General features: G+C 44.7%; 1 protein-coding gene across 3 annotated transcripts in view; it reads left to right on the forward strand.

The window, feature by feature from the left end:
- The window catches only part of LOC138853773 (insulin gene enhancer protein ISL-1-like), a 562,317-nt gene that overhangs the window by 131,468 nt on the left and 410,849 nt on the right, over positions 1 to 20,000 (forward strand). The gene's annotated exons all lie outside the window — the stretch shown is intronic.

The following is a 20,000-nucleotide window of genomic DNA, read 5'->3' on the forward strand; positions in this document are numbered from 1 at the left end:
ATTCCTAGCTTTATTGACAAGCTAAGAGCTGTTACCTACATCAGCTCATTTGAAAACATTTTTATTGTTATGAGGCATACAAGTAGGGAACACGATTAAGTTGGAGCCATCTGTGGGCCAGCATTTTCATTTGATCAACTGACTCTATCTCGTTGACATCATTATGCTGTACGAATGTGTTCCATACTCGAGTCATCCTGGGTATGTATGATCTCAGATGGAGTGATGTTCTGGAGAAGGGTACAACCAGAGTGAAGTTGCTGCTTTCTGCCCGTCTTGTGGCATAAAAGCTTGTTTCACGCTGTCCTCATAGTGGATCCAAGTGTGGTACTTTGACAATATTGGCCTTGTACATAACAGTAAGGCCACCCACATCCCTCCTATGTTGAAGGCTCTGCTGAAATGACAGATCTATCCAGGATGGGTCCAGGCGAGAGATGAGACGTCTTGCTCTGTTCTCTACTCTGTCAAGCAGGCGCAGATGACGGGGGGGGGGGGGCAGGCAAACCAAGAAAGTGGAGCATACTCAAGGTGTGAGCGTACTTGTGCCTCGTACAGAATCTTGCAATCCCTACTGTCAAGCAGATGCGAGATACGGCGAAGTGCTGTAAGCTTCCTGGCTGCCTTGTTTGCAAGATTCCCTTCATGGTTAGTTTGGAGTCAAATTTCACCCCGAGGATATCAACTTCTTCTCCAGGTGCCAACACCCTCCCATTCATCCTTACTACTGCACCAGCATTACCATCTCTCTCTCTCTCTCTCTCTCTCTCTCTCTCTCTCTCTCTCTCTCTCTCTCTCTCTCTCTCTCTCTCTCTCTCTCTCTCTCTCTCTCTCTCTCTCTCTCTTTCTCTCTCTCTTTCTCTCTCTCTCTTTCTGGCCTTTCCAGACAATTCCAAGGTTTTAACGAACCATCCTATACCCTCAAAAACCGTTCTAAACCCTTGCAGATTATTTCAGACCATTCTAGGTCCTCACAAATCATCTCATACCCTTCAAAACTATCCTAAATTCCTGGAGACCATCCCAGACTCTCACAAGCCATCCCATACCCTTAAAGACCATCGTAAACCCTTACAGACCATCCCAAACCCTCCGTATATCCACCAATCGAAGCAGCAGCAGCAGCAGCAGCAGCAGCAGCAGCAGCAGCAGCAGCAGCAGTATCGGAGGCAGGCTCCATGCACAGTTTCCAGACTAGGCATGTCAACACCCACCAGGTAAGGAAAAAATAAAGCAGGAAACCAATGGCAAGTGAACGGTGATTCGACCCCTGGAACAAACAGACAGACGACCACACACACACACACACACACACACACACACACACACACACACACACACACACACACAGTACGTGAAGAGCTCAACAGGAAATTTAAGGAAGTATTTTCAGTGGAGACAGAAAGGACTCCGGAAGGCTGGAATGGTGTGGTACACCAACAAGTGATGGACACAATACACACAGCCGAGGAGGTGAAGAAGTTACTAAGTGAACTAGATACCTCGAAGGCGGTGAGACCGGACAACAGCTCTCCTTGGGTCCTGATAGAGGGAGCAGAGGCGACTGCCTGAGGTGTAGAGGACAGCAAATGTAGTCCCAATTTTTAAGAAAGGAGACAGACACGCGACATTAAACTGCAGACCAGTGTTACTGACATGTATAGTGTTCAAAGTCCTGGAGAAGATTATCAGGAAAATAGAGGTGGAGCACCTAGAAAAGAAAAAAGCTTATATGCGACAACCTACACGGTTTCAGGGAAGAGAAATCCTGTGTTATAAACCTACTGGAGTTTTACGACAAGGTGACGGAAGACAAGAGAGAGAGGGGTGGGTAGATTGCATTATCTTGGGACTGCGAGAAGGTTTCCGACACAGTTCCTCACAAGAGATTAGTGCAAAAGCTAGAGGATCAGGTACGCATAACAGGAAACACACTGCAGTAGATCAGGGAATATCTGACAGGGAAGGAACAACGAGTCATGGTACGTGACGAGGTGTCAGAGTGGGCGCCTGTGACGAGCGGGGTTCCACAGGGGTCAGTCCTTCGACCGGTACTGTTTCTGGTATATGTAAATGACATGACGGAAGTCATGTGTTTCTGTTTGCAGATGATGTGAAGCTAACGAGGAAAATTCAATCGGATGAGGATCAGGCAGGACTGCAAAGGGACCTGGACAGGCTACAAGCCTGGTCCAGCAACTGGCTCCTGGAGTTTAACGCCACCAAGTGCAAAATCATGAAGATTGGAGAAGGGTAAAGAAGACAGCACGCAGAGTACAGTCTAGGGGCCAAAAGACTGCAAACCTCACTTAAGGAAAAGGATCTTGGTGGTGAGTATAATACCGAGCAGATCTCCTGAGGCGCACATCAACCAGATAACTGCTGCAGCATACGGGCGCCTGGCAAACCTAAGATTAGTGCTCCGACATCTCAGTAAGGAATCGTTCAAGACTCTGTACACCGTGTACGTCAGGCTCATATTGGAGTATGCAGTATGGAACCCATACCTGGTCAAGCACGTAAATAAATTAAAGTGCAAAGGTTTGCAACAAGACTAGTCCTGGAGCTAAGGGGCATGTCGTAAGAGGAGAGGTTAAAGGAAATCAACCTGACGACACTGGAGGACAGGAGGGATAAGGGCGACATTATAACTACATATAAATTACTGAGAGGAACTGACAATGTGGACAGAGACAGGATGCTCCAGAGATGGGACACAGCAACAAGGAATCACAGTTGGAAGTTGAAGACTCAGATGAGTCACAGGGATGTTAGGAATTATTTCTTCAATCATAGAGTTGTCTGGAAGTGGAACAGTCTGGAGAGTGATGTAGTGGAGGCAGGCTCCGTACATAGCTTTAAGTAGAGGCATGATAGAACTCATTGAGCAGGGAGAGTGGATCTAGTAGCGACCAGTAAAGAAGCGGATACAGGAGCTATGACTCGAACCCTGCAACCACAATTAGATGAGTACACACACACATACCCACGCACAGTAGGGACGCCGCGTGCACGAGACACAACGTTTAGTGCTCCGTGAATATAAGTGTTTTTGAGGGCTACCCAAGGGTACTGCAGGGATCATTAAGTGTGTCAGAGTAGTGAACAATCCTTGAAGCGATTTACAAGTTGCCCTGAGCCACACAAGTGTGGGGAGAACCACAATTCTGTAAGTGAACTAGAAAGTCTATAGACTGCTACAGGCTGCTATAAGCTGCTACAGGCTGCTATAGGCTGCTACAGGCTGCATCGCAAGCATTCACCTATGCGGTTTGTTGGGAGTCAGGTGTGAGTTCCATTGTACCGCCAAAGTGTTTGTGAACGGTCCAACTCTCCTAGTACTTGTTATCCTAATAGGATAACAAGCACTAAATAACAAATAGCAATTAGCCTCCCTACCCCCAACAGGACATCATGGCTGCACCCGCGCTCCAAACACTGGCATCTCTCAGGAAGAGGGACAGGCAGGATGTTCGAGTCACGAAGGCCATGTGTGGCGCGGAATGCTGGACAGACCATCGCCTCGTCGTCTCGAAACTCAAGCTCCGTATCCAGCCCAGGAGACGCCCTCAGGGCGCGAAACCACCAAAACGCCTGAACGTCGGCAAGCTGAAAGCCCACAACGTCAAGCAGTCCTTTGCAGAAATCCTGGAAACCCGCCTGGAGTCCGTCGTGCTGGACGTTCAAAACGTCGAAGCAGCATGGACCGCACTCCGTGATACAGTGTACAGCACAGCCATGGAGTGTCTAGGACCCTTCACCAGGAAGCACAAGGACTGGTTCGACGAACACTGCACAGAGATCCAGCAGCTGCTGAAAGAGAAACGAAAGGCCTACATGGCCCACATCAACGACCCAAAGTCCACAGCGAAGCAAGATGCACTGAGAAACATACGCAGCAATACCCAGCGAAAAATGCGTGAAATGCAAGACTCTTGGCTAAGCAACAAAGGCGATGAGATTCAGGGCTTTGCAGACAGAAACGATATGAAGAATTTCTATGACGGCCTGAAAGAAATCTACGGCCCTACCACCTCTGGCACATCACCACTCCTCAGCGCAGATGGGTCAACGCTGCTCACAGACAAGGAGAAAATTCTAGAGATGGGAAGAACATTTTGACAGTGTGCTGAACCGTCCATCCACCATCAACGATGAAGCCATCGAACATCTACCTCAGATTCCGACCAACGAGACGCTGAATGCCATCCCCACTTTGGAGGAGACTCAGCAAGCAATACGTCAACTGTCCAGTGGCAAAGCTCCTGGGTCTGACGCCATCCCAGCTGAAGTCTACAAAGAAGGCGGAATGGCACTGGTAGAGAAACTTCACCAACTCTTCCAGCTTGTATGGCAGCACGAGACAGTTCCTCAGGACTTTAAAGATGCTTCCATCGTGCATCTCTACAAACGAAAAGGAAACCGCCAGGCATGCGACAACCACCGTGGTATCTCCCTGCTCTCCATCGCAGGCAAAACCCTGGCTAGAGTTCTACTCAGTCGGCTCAACGAACATCTAGAGCAAGGACTCCTACCTGAAAGCCAGTGCGGCTTCCGGAAAGATCGCAAGACTATCGATATGGTGTTCGCTGCTAGACAGCTACAGGAGAAATGTCAGGAACAGAACGCCGACTTGTACTCCACCTACGTCGATCTGACCAAGGCCTTCGACACCGTTAGTAGAGAGGGCCTTTGGAGAATCATGGCGAAGTATGGCTGCCCAAAGACGTTCATCGCCATCGTACGCCAACTTCACGATGGAATGCTGGCCAGAGTCCAAGACAACGGAGAGACAACTAAACCATTCCCAGTCTCAAATGGAGTGAAGTAAGGCTGCGTGCTTGCTCCCACCCTGTTCAGCCTGATGTTCTCGGTCATGGACATAGACGCAGGAATCGGCATCAGGTACCGTACAGATGGGTCTGTCTTCAACCTCAGGAGGCTTCAAGCAAAAACCAAGGCTGCAACTGACACCATCAATGACCTGCTATTTGCTGATGACTGCGCCCTCAACGCTGCTTCAGAAGCCGCCATGCAGCACAGTGTTGACAAGTTCTCTGACGCCTGCAACAACTTCGGGCTGACAATCAGTACAACGAAGACTGAAGTGATGCACCAGCCTGCTCCGGGAAAGACGTATGTTGAGCCAAACATCACCATCAACGGGCAGCGACTGAACGCCGTAGACAAATTCACCTACCTCGGCAGTACCCTTTCCAGAAACGTTATCATCGATGATGAGGTGAATGCCAGACTTGCCAAAGCCAGTGCCACCTTCGGCAGGCTCCACAAGAATGTATGGAACCGAAGAGGCATCACCACAAGCACCAAGATCAAGGTGTACAGAGCCATAGTCCTCACCACACTTCTCTATGGCTGCGAAACCTGGACTGTCTACAAACGTCACGCCAGAAAGTTGAACCACTTTCACACCACACGGCTCAGAAAAATTCTCGGCATCAAATGGCAAGATAAGATCCTAGACACAGAAGTGCTGACTACAGCTGGCCTGCCTAGCATCTACACCATCCTAATCAGACACAGCTTCGCTGGGCAGGTCACGTTGCTCGCATGCCAGACCACCGGCTGCCAAAGAAACTCTTGTTTGGCGAACTGCAGCATGGAAAGCGCTCTCAAGGAGGCCAAAAGAAGCGCTACAAGGACACTCTTAAGACTGCTCTGAAAGCTTTCAACATCAACCACACCATGTGGGAGCTGATAGCTCAGGACAGGAATGACTGGCGAGCAGTTGTCCAGAAAGGGGCAACATCCTGCGAGGCAAGTAGAATCTCACTAGCTGAGCAGCGCAGGCAGGCGAGGAATACCAGAGCCATCAGACCCCTCGATGCCGCCGCCCTTCCCTGTCCACACTGCCAGAGAACGTTTCGTGCGCGGATTGGCCTGACAAGTCATCTGCGTACCCACCAACTTCGACCCCAGGATGACTAGATGGTCCTCGTCGAATCGACGGACAAACAACAACAGTAATTTATAAGAACATAAGAACATAAGAAAGAAGGAACACTGCAACAGGCCTACTGACCCATGCGGAGCAGGTCCATGTCGCCCCCCCCCCGGATTAGACCAATGACCCTCCCCCGGATTAGCCCAATGACCCACCCAGTCTGATCATCTCATCATCATCTCCACCAGACCCAGCAGCAAAAGCTAGTCAGGTCCAACTCACACCCACCCACACCCACTCATGTATTTATCTAACCTATTTTTAAAACTACACAACGTTTTAGCCTCAATAACTGTACTCGGGAGTTTGTTCCACTCATCCACAACTCTATTACCAAACCAGTGCTTTCCTATATCCTTTCTGAATCTGAATTTTTCCAACTTGAAACCATTGCTGCGAGTCCTGTCTTGGCTGGAAATTTTCAGCACGCTATTTACATCCCCTTTATAAAGAATCACACATAAAGTGGGAGTTGTTACAGTTGCTCTTTGCTGATGACACTGTGCTCTTGGGAGATTCTGAAGAGAAGTTGCAGAGATTGGTGGATGAATTTGGTAGGGTGTGCAAAAGAAGAAAATTAAAAGTGAATACAGGAAAGAGTAAGGCTATGAGGATAACAAAAATATTAGGTGATGAAAGATTGGATATCAGATTGGAGGGAGAGAGTATGGAGGAGGTGAATGTATTCAGATATTTGCGAGTGGACGTGTCAGCGGATGGGTCTATGAAGGATGAGGTGAATCATAGAATTGATGAGGGGAAAAGGGTGAGTGGTGCACTTAGGAGTCTGTGGAGACAAAGAACTTTGTCCTTGGAGGCAAAGAGGGGAATGTATGAGAGTATAGTTTTACCAACACTCTTATATGGGTGTGAAGCATGGGTGATGAATGTTGCAGCGAGGAGAAGGCTGGAGGCAGTGGAGATGTCATGTCTGAGGGCAATGTGTGGTGTGAATATAATGCAGAGAATTCGTAGGTTGGAAGTTAGGAGGAGGTGCGGGATTACCAAAACTGTTGTCCAGAGGGCTGAGGAAGGGTTGTTGAGGTGGTTCGGACATGTAGAGAGAATGGAGCGAAACAGAATGACTTCAAGAGTGTATCAGTCTGTAGTGGAAGGAAGGCGGGGTAGGGGTCGGCCTAGGAAAGGTTGGAGGGAGGGGGTAAAGGAGGTTTTGTGTGCGAGGGGCTTGGACTTCCAGTAAGTGTGCGTGAGCGTGTTTGATAGGAGTGAATGGAGACGAATGGTTTTTAATACTTGACGTGCTGTTGGAATGTGAGCAAAGTAACATTTATGAAGGGGTTCAGGGAAACCGGCAGGCCGGACTTGAGTCCTGGAGATGGGAAGTACAGTGCCTGCACTCTGAAGGAGGGGTGTTAATGTTGCAGTTTAAAAACTGTAGTGTAAAGCACCCTTCTGGCAAGACAGTGATAGAATGAATGATGGTGAAAGTTTTTCTTTTTCGGGCCACCCTGCCTTGGTGGGAATCGGCCAGTGTGATAATAAAAAATAATAATAATTATTATTTATTCCTGTTTTCCATTTATACACCTCGATCATATCCCCTTTAATTCTACGCCTTTCGAGAGAGTGCAGATTAAGGGCCCTCAGTCTATCCTCATAGGGAAGATTTCTAATACATGGGATCATCTTTGTCATCCTCCTCTGTACGTTTTCCAGAGCATTTATATCCATTCTGCAATACGGTGACCATAACTGAGCAGCATAGTCTAAATGAGGCCTAAACAAGGATATATAGAGTTGAAGAACAACCTGAGGACTTCTATTATTTATACTTCTAGATATGAAGCCAAGAATTCTGTTAGCTTTATTGCGAACACTAATGCACTGTTGTCTTGGTTTTAGATTACTGCTAACCAGAACTCCTACATCCTTTTCGCAATCAGTAATATTAAGATCTACATTATTTAGTTTATATGTGGCATGGTTATTTAACTGTCCAACATTTAGAACTTTGCATTTGTCAATATTAAACTGCATCTGCCACTTCTCCGACCATTGCATCAGTCTATTCAAATCACCCTGGAGTGCTCTAGTGTCCTCATTAGAATGAATTGGACGGCCTATTTAGGTGTCATCAGCAAATTTGCTTATGTCGCTATTTATTCCCTCATCTATGTCGTTTATGTAAATTGTGAACAACAACGGGCCCAACACTGACCCCTGAGGAACACCGCTTGTGACGTGCCCCCATTCTGATTTCTCCCCATTTATGCAAACTCTTTGCTGTCTATTTGTCAGCCATGCCTCTACCCAGGAAAAAATTTCTCCTCCTATTCCGTGTGCCTTACGTTTCCTCAATAGCCTCTGGCGTGGAACTCTATCGAAAGCCTTACTGAAGTCCATATACACAATATCATATTCATTACCATGATCTACCTCCTCAAACACCTTAGTGAAAAAAGTTAGTAAATTCGCAAGACAGGAATGCCCCTTTGTAAAACCGTGTTGAGATTCACTAATCAATCTGTGTCTGTCAAGATGGCTACGAATTGCTTCGGCAATTATTGATTCCATAAATTTTCCCACTATGGAGGTAAGGCTTATTGGTCTATAGTTCGAAGCCAAGGACCTGTCACCTGCCTTGTAAATAGGTATTACATTTGCCATTTTCCACTTATCAGGCACTATGCCAGTTTGTAGTGATATGTTAAAAAGATAAGCCAAAGGTATGCTAAGTTCCTCTTTACATTCTTATAACACCCTTGCAAACAGTTCATCAGAGCCTGGGGATTTGTTAGGTTTTAGTTTCTCTATTTGTCTGAGGACCATGTCACTAGTTACCGCAATCGTACATAGTTTAGGACGAGCAGACAGGTGTTTATTAGGCTAGGAAGAAGTATAAGCATAGAGGACATAATCTAGTAGGTGGGTCAGGTAGGTGTGGGTCATGTGGGTGTGGGTCATGTGGGTGTGGGTCAGGTGAGTGTGGGTCAGGTGGGTGTGGGTCAGGTGGGTGTGGGTCAGGTGGGTGTGGGTCAGGTGGGTGTGGGAAGATCAGATAAAGCACTGTAGACCACGTGTCACTCACAGACTACACATATGCACTCACACAACATAACACAACCCTACCTTCTACTTTTCACACATTTAATAAAGACACCCTCATATAGTCCCACACACACACACACACACACACACACACACACACACACACACATACACACACACACACACACACACACACACACACACACACACACACACACACATACACACCGGTAGGACTCCAGGAAATCAGAACAGGGAGGTACACCAACAAGTGCTGGATGAGGTACACATAACCGAGGAGGAGGTGAAGAAGCTGCTATGTGAACTTGATACCTCAAAGGCGGTGGGACCAGACATCTCTCCAGGGGTCCTTAGAGAGGGAGCAGAGATGCTGTGTGTGCCTCTAACAAAGATCTTTAGCACATCTACTGAAACTGGGCAGCTACCTGAGGTATGGAAGATGGCAAATGTAGTCCCAATTTTTAAAAAAGGAGACATTAAACTACAGACCAGTGTAACTAACGTGTATAGTATACAAAGTCATGAAGATCATCAGGAGGAGAGTGGTGGAGCACCTGGAACGGAACAAGAGTATAAACGACAACCAGCACGGAAGGCAAATCCTGTTTCACAAACCTACTGGAGTTTTATGACAAGGTGACGCAAGTAAGACAAGACAGAGAGGGGTGGATAGACTGCATTTTCTTGGACTGCAAGAAGACCTTCGACACAGTTCCTCACAAGAGGTTACTGCAAAAACCAAAGGATCAGACACACATAACAGGAAAGGCACTGCAATGGATCAGAGAATACCTGACAGGGAGGCAACAACGAGTCATGGTACGTGACGAGGTGTCAGAGTGGGCGCCTGTGACAAGTGGGGTTCAACAGGGGTCAAGGACCTGTGCTGTTTTTGGTACATGTGAATGACATAACGGAAGGGATAGACTCAGAAGTATCCTTGTTTGCAGATGATGTGAAGTTAATGAGGAGAATCATATCGGTCGAAGTTCAGGCAGGGCTACAGAGAGACCTGGACAGGCTACAAGCCTGGTCCAGCAACTGGCTCCTTGAATTTAACCCTGCCAAATGCATAGTCATGAAGATCGGGGAAGGGCAAATACCGCAGACACAGTATAGTCTAGGTTTCCAAAGACTGCAAACCTCACTCAAGGAAAAAGATCTTGGGGTGAGTATAATACCGAGCATGTCTCCTGAGGCGCACATCAATCAGATAACTCCTGCAGCATACGGGCGTCTGGCAAACTTAAGGATAGCGTTCCGATACCTCAGTAAGGAATCGTTCAATACTCTGTATAGCATTTACGTCAGGCCCATGCTGGAGTATGCAGCACCAGTTTGGAATCCACACCTGGTCAAGCACGTCAAGAAATTAGAGAAAGTGCAAAGGTCTGCAACAAGACTAGTCCCAAAGCTAAGGGGATTGTCCTACGAAGAAAGGTTAAGGGAAATTGGCCTGACGACAATGGAGGACAGAAGGGTCAGGGGAGACATGATAACGACATACAAAATACTGCGCGGAATAGACAAGGTGGACAAAGACAGAATGTTCCAGAGATGGGACACATAAACAAGGGGTCACAACTGGAAGTTGAAGACTCAGATGAGTCAAAAGGATGTTAGGAAGTATTTCATCAGTCACAGAGTTGTTAGGAAGTGGAATAGTCTGCCAATCGATGTAGTGGAGGCAGGAACTATACATAGTTTTAAGATGAGGAGCAGGGAGAGAGAGTCAAATATTAGCAATCAGTGAAGAGGCGGGGCCAGGAGCTATGATTCGACTCCTGCAACCACAAACAGGTGAGTGCAAATAGGTGAGTACACACACACACACACACACACACACACACACATACATACACACACACACACACACATACACACACACACACACACCAGATATTCATTAACATTACTACAGCATTTTTCTGAGCCAGCAGCGGCAGTCAGCTTCAGTAAAGATTAACTTCCACAGCCAATTCAATTAATACAAACATTGTATTAATTAAAGCATGTCCATATTATTATTAACACTCGAATACTGCCCTAATATACACGTTAATTTATATATAAATTCATATATATATATATATATATATATATATATATATATATATATATATATATATATATACATATATATATATATATATATATATATATATATATATATATATATATATATATATATATATATATATATATATATATATATATATATATATATATATATATAAAAGAACCACTCTGAAAGAATAGAGAAATTCCAAGCGCTTTCGTGACTACTCACATTATTAAGGAACTATGAAAGTAAAGTTGTTGTTAAAGATTCGCCGGTATTTTCCCGGCCCGGGCCCTTCCAAGTGGTGGCCCGGCACTGGCTCCCTGTCTAGGGAGTGTCTGAGACCTAAGTCTCCCATGGGAGGAGGCACAAGTACCCCCCTCATCTTGTAAGGTACAAACTCGGGCTCTGGCACCAACCATGCCCTATAAGGGCAATGCATGGTGTCGATCGTGCTAGCGCTGTGCTCTCCTGTGTGGAGTGTCGTGTGTTGGTGTTCATTTTCATTCATGTTGATTCGCAGGTCCTTCTGGCCCAGGTCTTCTCCAGATGGTGACCCGGCAGTGGCCCCCCGGGTGGGGGGTGACGATAATCATCTTTCTTCTTTCTTGGCCCTCCGGTTGGAGGATGTCGTCTTCTTCTATCTTGCGCTGACTTCCCCAAAGAGAAGTGCAGTCGGGCAGAGGCAGCAGTTACAGGGTTGATTGGAGCCACACCCCAGCTTTAGCGGACAGCAAAGTGCTGGGTGAATGGTCATGGATAGTCGTGCTAGACGAGGGTACCGTCTTCAAGGTCCCTATTCTGAAGCATCCTGAATTTCCTCTTTGAGGTGTACTTGACTTCCACAAGGTGTTGGGTGTTGGCAGTGAGTAGTCTGGTCATGTCTTCAGTGGTGTATGTAGCAGTTTGGTCGTAGGTATACTTGACTGTTCCGTCCTGGAGGTGATGATGGATTTCTGAAGACAGCATTGTGTTCTTATACTGCTTGGTTGTGTAGAAGTATACACCCTTCAGATATCGGACTTGTTGTGGTGCAGCAGTGTCAGTGACAGTGGCACCGTGAGGTGCATCCGCAGTGTCTTGTGTTTTTGCTTTCTTGGCTGGTGGCTGAACTGGTGAAGGCGAGATTTCCGACTGGTCAGTTGCTCTAGCAGTGGATGAAAGCGGTAGTGGACTCTCATTGGTGGGTTTTGCCGACGTCTCAGAGGTCTCTGATTGGTCCATCTCTGTGTCTAGTGGAGGTTGTGACAGCGGTGGAGCAGCGGTGATGCTGGTAATATTTGCAGTAGATTTTAGGATCTCAGTGGAAGGTGGTGATGCAGGGAATGTGAGGCCAGGCATATTATTTAGTTTGAAAAGTTCATTGATGGTGGTGTTGAAGGAACCAGGCTCAGCTGCATTCTGTACATGAGCATACATAATGCAACAAAGAATCTTGGTGGAGTCGGCAGTAGGTGCTGGCAGGGAAGTGGTGGGAGCAGCTAGCGTGGCATGTAGTATCTTGGTAGTGTCTGCTTGAAGCTTGGCGATAGCAGAATATGTGGTTGCTTGTGGGTTGGGTTTCTTTTGTTGTTGTTGTTTCTTGAGTATGTCTCTTCTGGTAGGGCACCTGGCAGCAAGAGTATGGTGGTCATTCTTGCAGTTCAAGCATTTAGGTGGTGAAGCAGTAGTGCAATTCTTGAAGTCATGACCCTCACGGCCACAGGTGGAGCAGAACTTCTTGTCCTTGGTAGGACAATCATTTGTGGTGTGTAAGTATGAGTAACAATTATAGCACTGTGAGATATGTTGGAATTTCTCTGCTTCGATGAAGGCTGGGTTGATGTGGAAGTAGTGAATAGCCAGGCCCTCAGCGAGAGCTCTGGCTGCCATGTTGACGTCACTGAAGGTGACCTTCAGCATGGATGAAGCATTGGGTATTTTAGTAATGAAGTCCACCTTGGCCCAAGGGTTCTTTGCTTCGATAGATGACTTGATTTCTTCAGTGGCCTGTACAGTGATAAGGTTGTCGAGTCGCTTGAGGAACACAGTTCTCCTGGCCCTCAGTGCTGGGGAAGTCAAGACAAGAAATCCCTGGTCTCGTAGAGTAGTAGTAGCAGTGGTGGTAAGTAGTTTCTCAGCCTCTGTGTCGTCTGTACAGACGACAACAAAGGCCTCTTTGAGCGATAAAATCGCATTACATTTGACTTGCAGCCTGCCACTAACGACAGCTGCAAGTGCTAGTTTGGACGACTCATTGGTTGTGCCACTCGCTGGTTTGATCTTTACTCTGTTAGAGTAATGCATCGTGAGAGCTGATGACTGTGATGTGCATCCAAGGAAGCTATATAAGGGGTCTGGCCAACACCTCACTATCAGATCCCACAATGGTTAAACACCTGACGTGCGCCGGCCCAACTGGACAGGTCCTTTGCACAATTCACCAACAAACTATTCTACCCAAGAAAATTTAAAAAATTATTATTTGTCCAGTGTATTATTAAATTCTTCCCAAATTCTATTAATTATAAATGGATCTAATTTATATAAACCAAAGGAAATATTCATATTATTGTCAAAACTGCTTTTTATGAAACAAGATTCAATCATATTCCTGTCGACCATGGACTTGCTTGATACTACTTTCTCAACATTTTGAAAATCAATTGGATGGTTAAAATCTCTTGCATGAATAAATAGAGCATTGGAATCTTGCCCAGTTCTAATGCTATATTTATGTTGTTTTAATCTTAGTTCGAGATTTTTACCAGTTTGACCGTAATAAACTTTATCGCAAATTTTACAAGGAATCTTATAGACACATCCATCAGCATTTTGGGGGGAATTCTTTATCAAAAGTTTTTTTACTGTATCAAGATTTTTGAATACAACTTTAATATTAAAAGTCTTAAGAAGAGAAGGCATATCAACCAAGTTTTCATGGTAAGGGAGAACCAACATATTTTTAGTTGAATAAGGCTGGTTGTCCCTTTTTGGATTGTAAAAAGTATTTCTAGCAACTTTAAAAGATTTATCAATTACATTTCTTGGGTATTTTAAATCATTACCTATTTCATAAATTTTGGATATTTCCTCATCTATGAACTCAGGACTACAAATTCGTAAAGCTCTCAAAAACATTGATGAGAAAACAGACAGTTTGACTCTATCTTGATGCGAGGAATAATAGTGGACATAGGAACAGTTATTTGTAGGTTTTCTGTAAATTTTAAATTTGAATTCATTATTACCCTTAATAATTAAAACATCTAGAAAAGGCAATGAGTTATTTTCTTCAAACTCAACAGTAAAGTTTATAGAATGGGCTAAGCTATTTAATTTTCCAAGGAAATGGTGTATATCTACATTTTTGGGCATAAGACACAAAATATCATCAACATATCTGAACCATTTAGCTCTATTAGGGAGGATTGTGTTAAGCAACCTTGTTTCAAAAATCAATAATAATAATAATAATAATAACAATAATAATAATAATAATAATAATAATAATAATAATAATAATAATAATAATAATAATAATAGTAATAATAATAATAATTATAATAATAATAATAATAATAATAATAATAATAACTATTATTATTATTTTTTTTATTGTTATTAGTGTAATTATTATTATGAATATTATTGTCATGGTTTTTATTGCTGTTGTTACTGTTATTATAATTTTTGCTGTCTTCTTCTTCTTCTTCTTCTTCTTCTTCTTCTTCTTCTTCTTCTTCTTCTTCTTCTTCTTGTTCTTCTTGTTCTTCTTCTTGTTCTTCTTGTTCTTCTTCTTCTTCTTGTTCTTCTTCTTCTTCTTCTTCTTCTCCTTCTTCTTCTTCTTCTTCTTCTTCTTCTTCTTCTTCTTCTTCTTCTTCTTCTTCTTCTTCTTCTTCTTCTTCTTCTTCTTCTTTTTCTTTTTCTTTTTCTTCTTCATCTTCTCCTTCTCATTCTTCTTGTTCTTGTTCTTGTTCTTGTTGTTGTTGTTGTTGTTGTTGTTGTTGTTGTTGTTGTTGTTGTTGTTGTTGTTGTTCTTCTTCTTCTTCTTCTTCTTCTTCTTCTTCTTCTTCTTCTTCTTCTTCTTCTTCTTCTTCTTCTTCTTCTTCTTCTTCTTCTTCTTCTTCTTCTTCTTCTTCGTCTTCTTCCTTGTCTTCTTCTTCTCCTTCTTCCTTCTCTTCTCCTCCTCCTTCGTCTTCTTCTTCTTCTTCTTCTTCTTCTTCTTCTTCTTCTTCTTCTTCTTCTTCTTCTTCTTCTTCTTCTTCTTCTTCTTCTTCTTCTTCTTCTTCTTCTTCTTCTTCTGTTCTTTTCTTTTCTTTTCTTCTTCTTCCTCTTCTTCTTCTTATTCTTCTTCTTCTTCTTCTTCTTCTTCTTCTTTTCTTCTTCTTCTCCTTCTCTCTCTCTCTTCTTCTTCTTCTTCTTCTTCTTCTTCTTCTTCTTCTTCTTCTTCTTCTTCTTCTTCTTCTTCTTCTTCTTCTTCTTCTTCTTCTTCTTCTTCTGCTTCTTCTTCTTCTTCTTCTTCTTCTTCTTCTTCTTCTTCTTCTTCTCCTCTTCCTTCTTCTTCTTCTTCTTCATCTCCCACGTACATTCACTAAGAGTGTCGACCCTGGGCCAGGTAATCACTCTCAACTAGTCATTAGTTGTGTAAATCACTTGTCAAGTGGAATTTGATGATATCTCTCAGTATGATAACTGTATAAGATAACATTACCCCCCTTCTCCCTTCCCCTTCCCCTTTCCCCCAGCCCTTAGCTGCACTCAACCCCCTCTCCCGTCCTCTCTCTCCCTCCTCCCTCACCCACTCCATTCTAAGGCATTAGCACCCACTTGTTCACGATAACACAAAGATAACTGAATGCTGATCTTGTGTGATAACATCACTGTTTTACCTGTCTGTTGACGTGTCTGTCTCCGCCTGCCTGTCTGTTGGACCTATCTGTTGACGTGCCTGTCTCCGCCTGCCTGTCTGTTGTCGTGTCTGTCTCCGCCTGCTCGTCTCTTTGACCTGTCTGTTGTCGTGTCTGTCTCCGCCTGCCTGTCTGTTTGACCTGTCTGTTGACGTGTCTGTCTCCGCCTGCCTGTCTGACTTGTCTGTTGATGTGTCTGTCTCCGCCTGCCTGTCTGACTTGTCTGTTGATGTGTCTGTCTCCGCCTGCCTGTCTGTTGGACCTATCTGTTGACGTGTCTGTCTCCGCCTGCCTGTCTGTTGTCGTGTCTGTCTCCGCCTGCCTGTCTGTTCGACCTGTCTGTTGACGTGTCTGTCTCCGCCTGCCTGTCTGTTTGACCTGTCTGTTGTCGTGTCTGTCTCCGCCTGCCTGTCTGTTTGACCTGTCTGTTGACGTGTCTGTCTCCGCCTGCCTGTCTGACTTGTCTGTTGACATGTCTGTCTCCGCCTGCCTGTCTGTTTACCTGACTGTTGACGTGTCTGTCTCCGCCTGCCTGTCTGACTTGTCTGTTGACATGTCTGTCTCCGCCTGCCTGTCTGTTTACCTGACTGTTGACGTGTCTGTCTCCGCCTGCCTGTCTGTTTGACCTGTCTCTTATTATAGAATGTTCATAGGGGAAGCATTAAATCTGTGGGATCCACACACCCCCTAGAGAATCAAACCTAATTATCACCCTGAATGATAATTATCATCAGGAATGATTATTATCACCAGAAATTATAATTATCACCAGGAATGATTATCACCTGAAATGATAATTATCACCAGGTATGATAATTATCACCAGGAATTATAATTATCACCAAGAATGATAATTATCACCAGGGATGATAATTATCACCAGGGATGATAATTATCACCAGGGATGATAATTATCACCAGGAATGAATTATCACCAAGAATGATAATTATCACCAAGAATGATAATTATCACCAGGGATGATAATTATCACCAGGGATGATAATTATCACCAGGGATGATAATTATCACCAGGGATGATAATTATCACCAGGAATGAATTATCACCAAGAATGATAATTATCACCAGGGATGATAATTATCACCAGGGATGATAATTATCACCAGGGATGATAATTATCACCAGGGATGATAATTATCACCAGGGATGATAATTAAAGAGAGTAATTATGCAGGGTCATAATGGCGGCACAAAATGAACCTTTGATGACAGAAGTTTGTGAGGTTCACAAATTAGTGAAGTTGTGAGTGTGTGTTTGATGTGAGAGAGAGAGAGAGAGAGAGAGAGAGAGAGAGAGAGAGAGAGAGAGAGAGAGAGAGAGAGAGAGAGAGAGAGAGAGAGAGAGAGAGAGAGAGAGAGAGAGAGAGAGAGAGAGAGGTAAACATCAGAGTTGCTGTGTTACTAGTGTTTCTAAGTGTGTCTGTGGTTCATGGGTGGCAGTGAGTGCCTCACGCCAGGCACACCACTACCACAAGACGAGGCCTACACCCGGGCCCTACCCCCCCTGAAAAACGTAGGTCTATAAGGCTTCCAGCAGTCCATGAAAAATAATGACGTCAGAGCTTCACGGCTCCTTCAAACGAGAGCTTCCACTAAAGTCAAAGTTCACTTTCCAAGACAATGACAATATTTCCCACAGGTGATGTCACAATATGCAGAACAACCACTGTGAAAAAAATAGTGAAATTCCAAGCGCTTTCGTGACTTCTCACATTATCAAAGAATTTCACTATTTTGTTTCACAGTGGTTGTGTAATATATATATATATATATATATATATATATATATATATATATATATATATATATATATATATATATATATATATATATATATATATATATATATATATATATATATATATATATATATATATATATATATACATATATATACATATGTGTGTGTGTGCAGGTGGATATTTAAATACGTAGGTTATGTGTATATAAGATACAGGTAGATGTACTTAATATACAGGTAGAAGGGAGCACTGTAAAGGGCGTGATAAGGGAGAGGATGGAAGGGGTAGGAGGGGAGGCGATTGCTTAATCAATTCCATCGCCAACGAATTGAATGCGATTGGGGACATTAAGAGAGGATCAATGTAATCTTTGTGATTAGCGAGGATCAACGATTATCTCCCTGATCAATTCTCCTGCTGCTCCTTCAGGCAGTTGACGATATCAATTGTGATTGGCGTCATCAGCATTAGCGATGTCATCAATGTCATCAACCAGGCGATGATTGATTTTAGTCAGTATGGTTATGGGTGAACACCTGTCTTTATGGGAAGAGGGGAGAGGGGAGAGAGAGAGAGTAAAGGGGGAAGAGAGGGAGGGATGGGGGTAAGGGAGGAAGACAGGCATAGTAGGGAGAATGTATACAGCATACTCGAGTATACAACACACTCAGGTATACAGCACACTTATGTATGCAATACACTCGGGTGTCCTGACAAGCCTCAGAAGGTGAGGGGGTGAGTAAAACAGTGAAATGGACTGGGCCGCGGGTGTGTTGAACCCCGGCACACTCTCGAAGTAGACTCCAGCTAGGTACTGTCTATCCTGGCCAGGTTCCTGCTAGTGTGACCCTCCCTGTGTTGCACCCTGGTTGTTAAGGTGAACCTTTGTCTTACCATGGCTGCTGGTGTGACCTTCCTGCTAGTGTGACCCCTCTGTTGATGAGACACTCAGGTCAATGCGCAAGGGTCACCTCTGCAGGAACCTGGACGTCAGGAAACCTTCACCTGCCACGGCAGTTGCTTGCAGATATCTCTGTCACTGTCTGGCCAGACCACTGCGGCAGTTGCTTGCAGATATCTCAGTCACTGCCTGACCAGACCACTGCGGCAGTTGCTTGCAGATATCTCAGTCACTGCCTGACCAGACCACTGCGGCAGTTGCTTGCAGATATCTCAGTCACTGCCTGACCTGACCACTGCGACAGTTGCTTGCAGATATCTCAGTCACTACCTGACCAGACCACTGCGACAGTTGCTTGCAGATATCTCAGTCACTGCCTGACCAGACCACTGCGACAGTTGCTTGCAGGTATCTCAGTCACTACCTGACCAGACCACTGCGACAGTTGCTTGCAGATATCTCAGTCACTACCTGACCAGACCACTGCGACAGTTGCTTGCAGATATCTCAGTCACTACCTGACCAGGCCACTGCGACAGTTGCTTGCAGATATCTCAGTCACTGCCTGACCAGACCACTGCGGCAGTTGCTTGCAGATATCTCAGTCACTGCCTGACCAGACCACCACTGCTTATCTAGCACACTAAAGCCCTGATGAGCTAAGACAGTCAGGATTTGCTGGAAATTTTCTAGCAATTTCGCAGAGTCGCGCAGCAGCGACGCTCAGGCTGTCGTTTAGGTAAATCCTGGAAGAGGAACGACACGTGGTGTTCTTGAAGACCTCACATGGTTTTGAGGCGCCTTCAGTGCTGGGATATATGTCCTCACTGCACGAACGACGTGGCACGGACAAAAGAAGAAGGTAGCGGTGTTTGGATGTTATTTTCGTGTTGGCTCGCTGTGTTCTGCATGTGATCTGTGAGGCGTCACAGCTGCTGCAGGATTCTGCAGGAGAAACCTGTGTGCTGTGGCCGCTGCTGGAGAGAGAGAGAGAGAGAGAGAGAGAGAGAGAGAGAGAGAGAGAGAGAGAGAGAGAGAGAGAGAGAGAGAGAGAGAGAGAGAGAGGAATTACACCCTCTGCATTATTTAAAATAAATAAAGGCTTCACGATCACTTCATTATATTGTGACGATGTCATTATTATCATTATCGTCATTATATTACGGGTTTTACACACACACACACACACACACACACACACACACACACACACACACACAAGTCTGGTCTAGGCGTGAAAGGTTAATCACAGAAACTAGACACAAAACTCTTGATTAATTCCCTTTGACGAGCGGCTGACACAAAGCTTCTCTTAAACCACTGTTGTCTGTGCTCTGTTTTTGTCTGCTATTTTTTCCTTCCACCCCCCCCTTCCCCCACGCTAACGTCAT

The sequence above is a fragment of the Cherax quadricarinatus genome, chromosome 39 (assembly GCF_038502225.1).
Source record: "Cherax quadricarinatus isolate ZL_2023a chromosome 39, ASM3850222v1, whole genome shotgun sequence".
In the NCBI taxonomy this organism is placed as follows: domain Eukaryota; kingdom Metazoa; phylum Arthropoda; class Malacostraca; order Decapoda; family Parastacidae; genus Cherax; species Cherax quadricarinatus.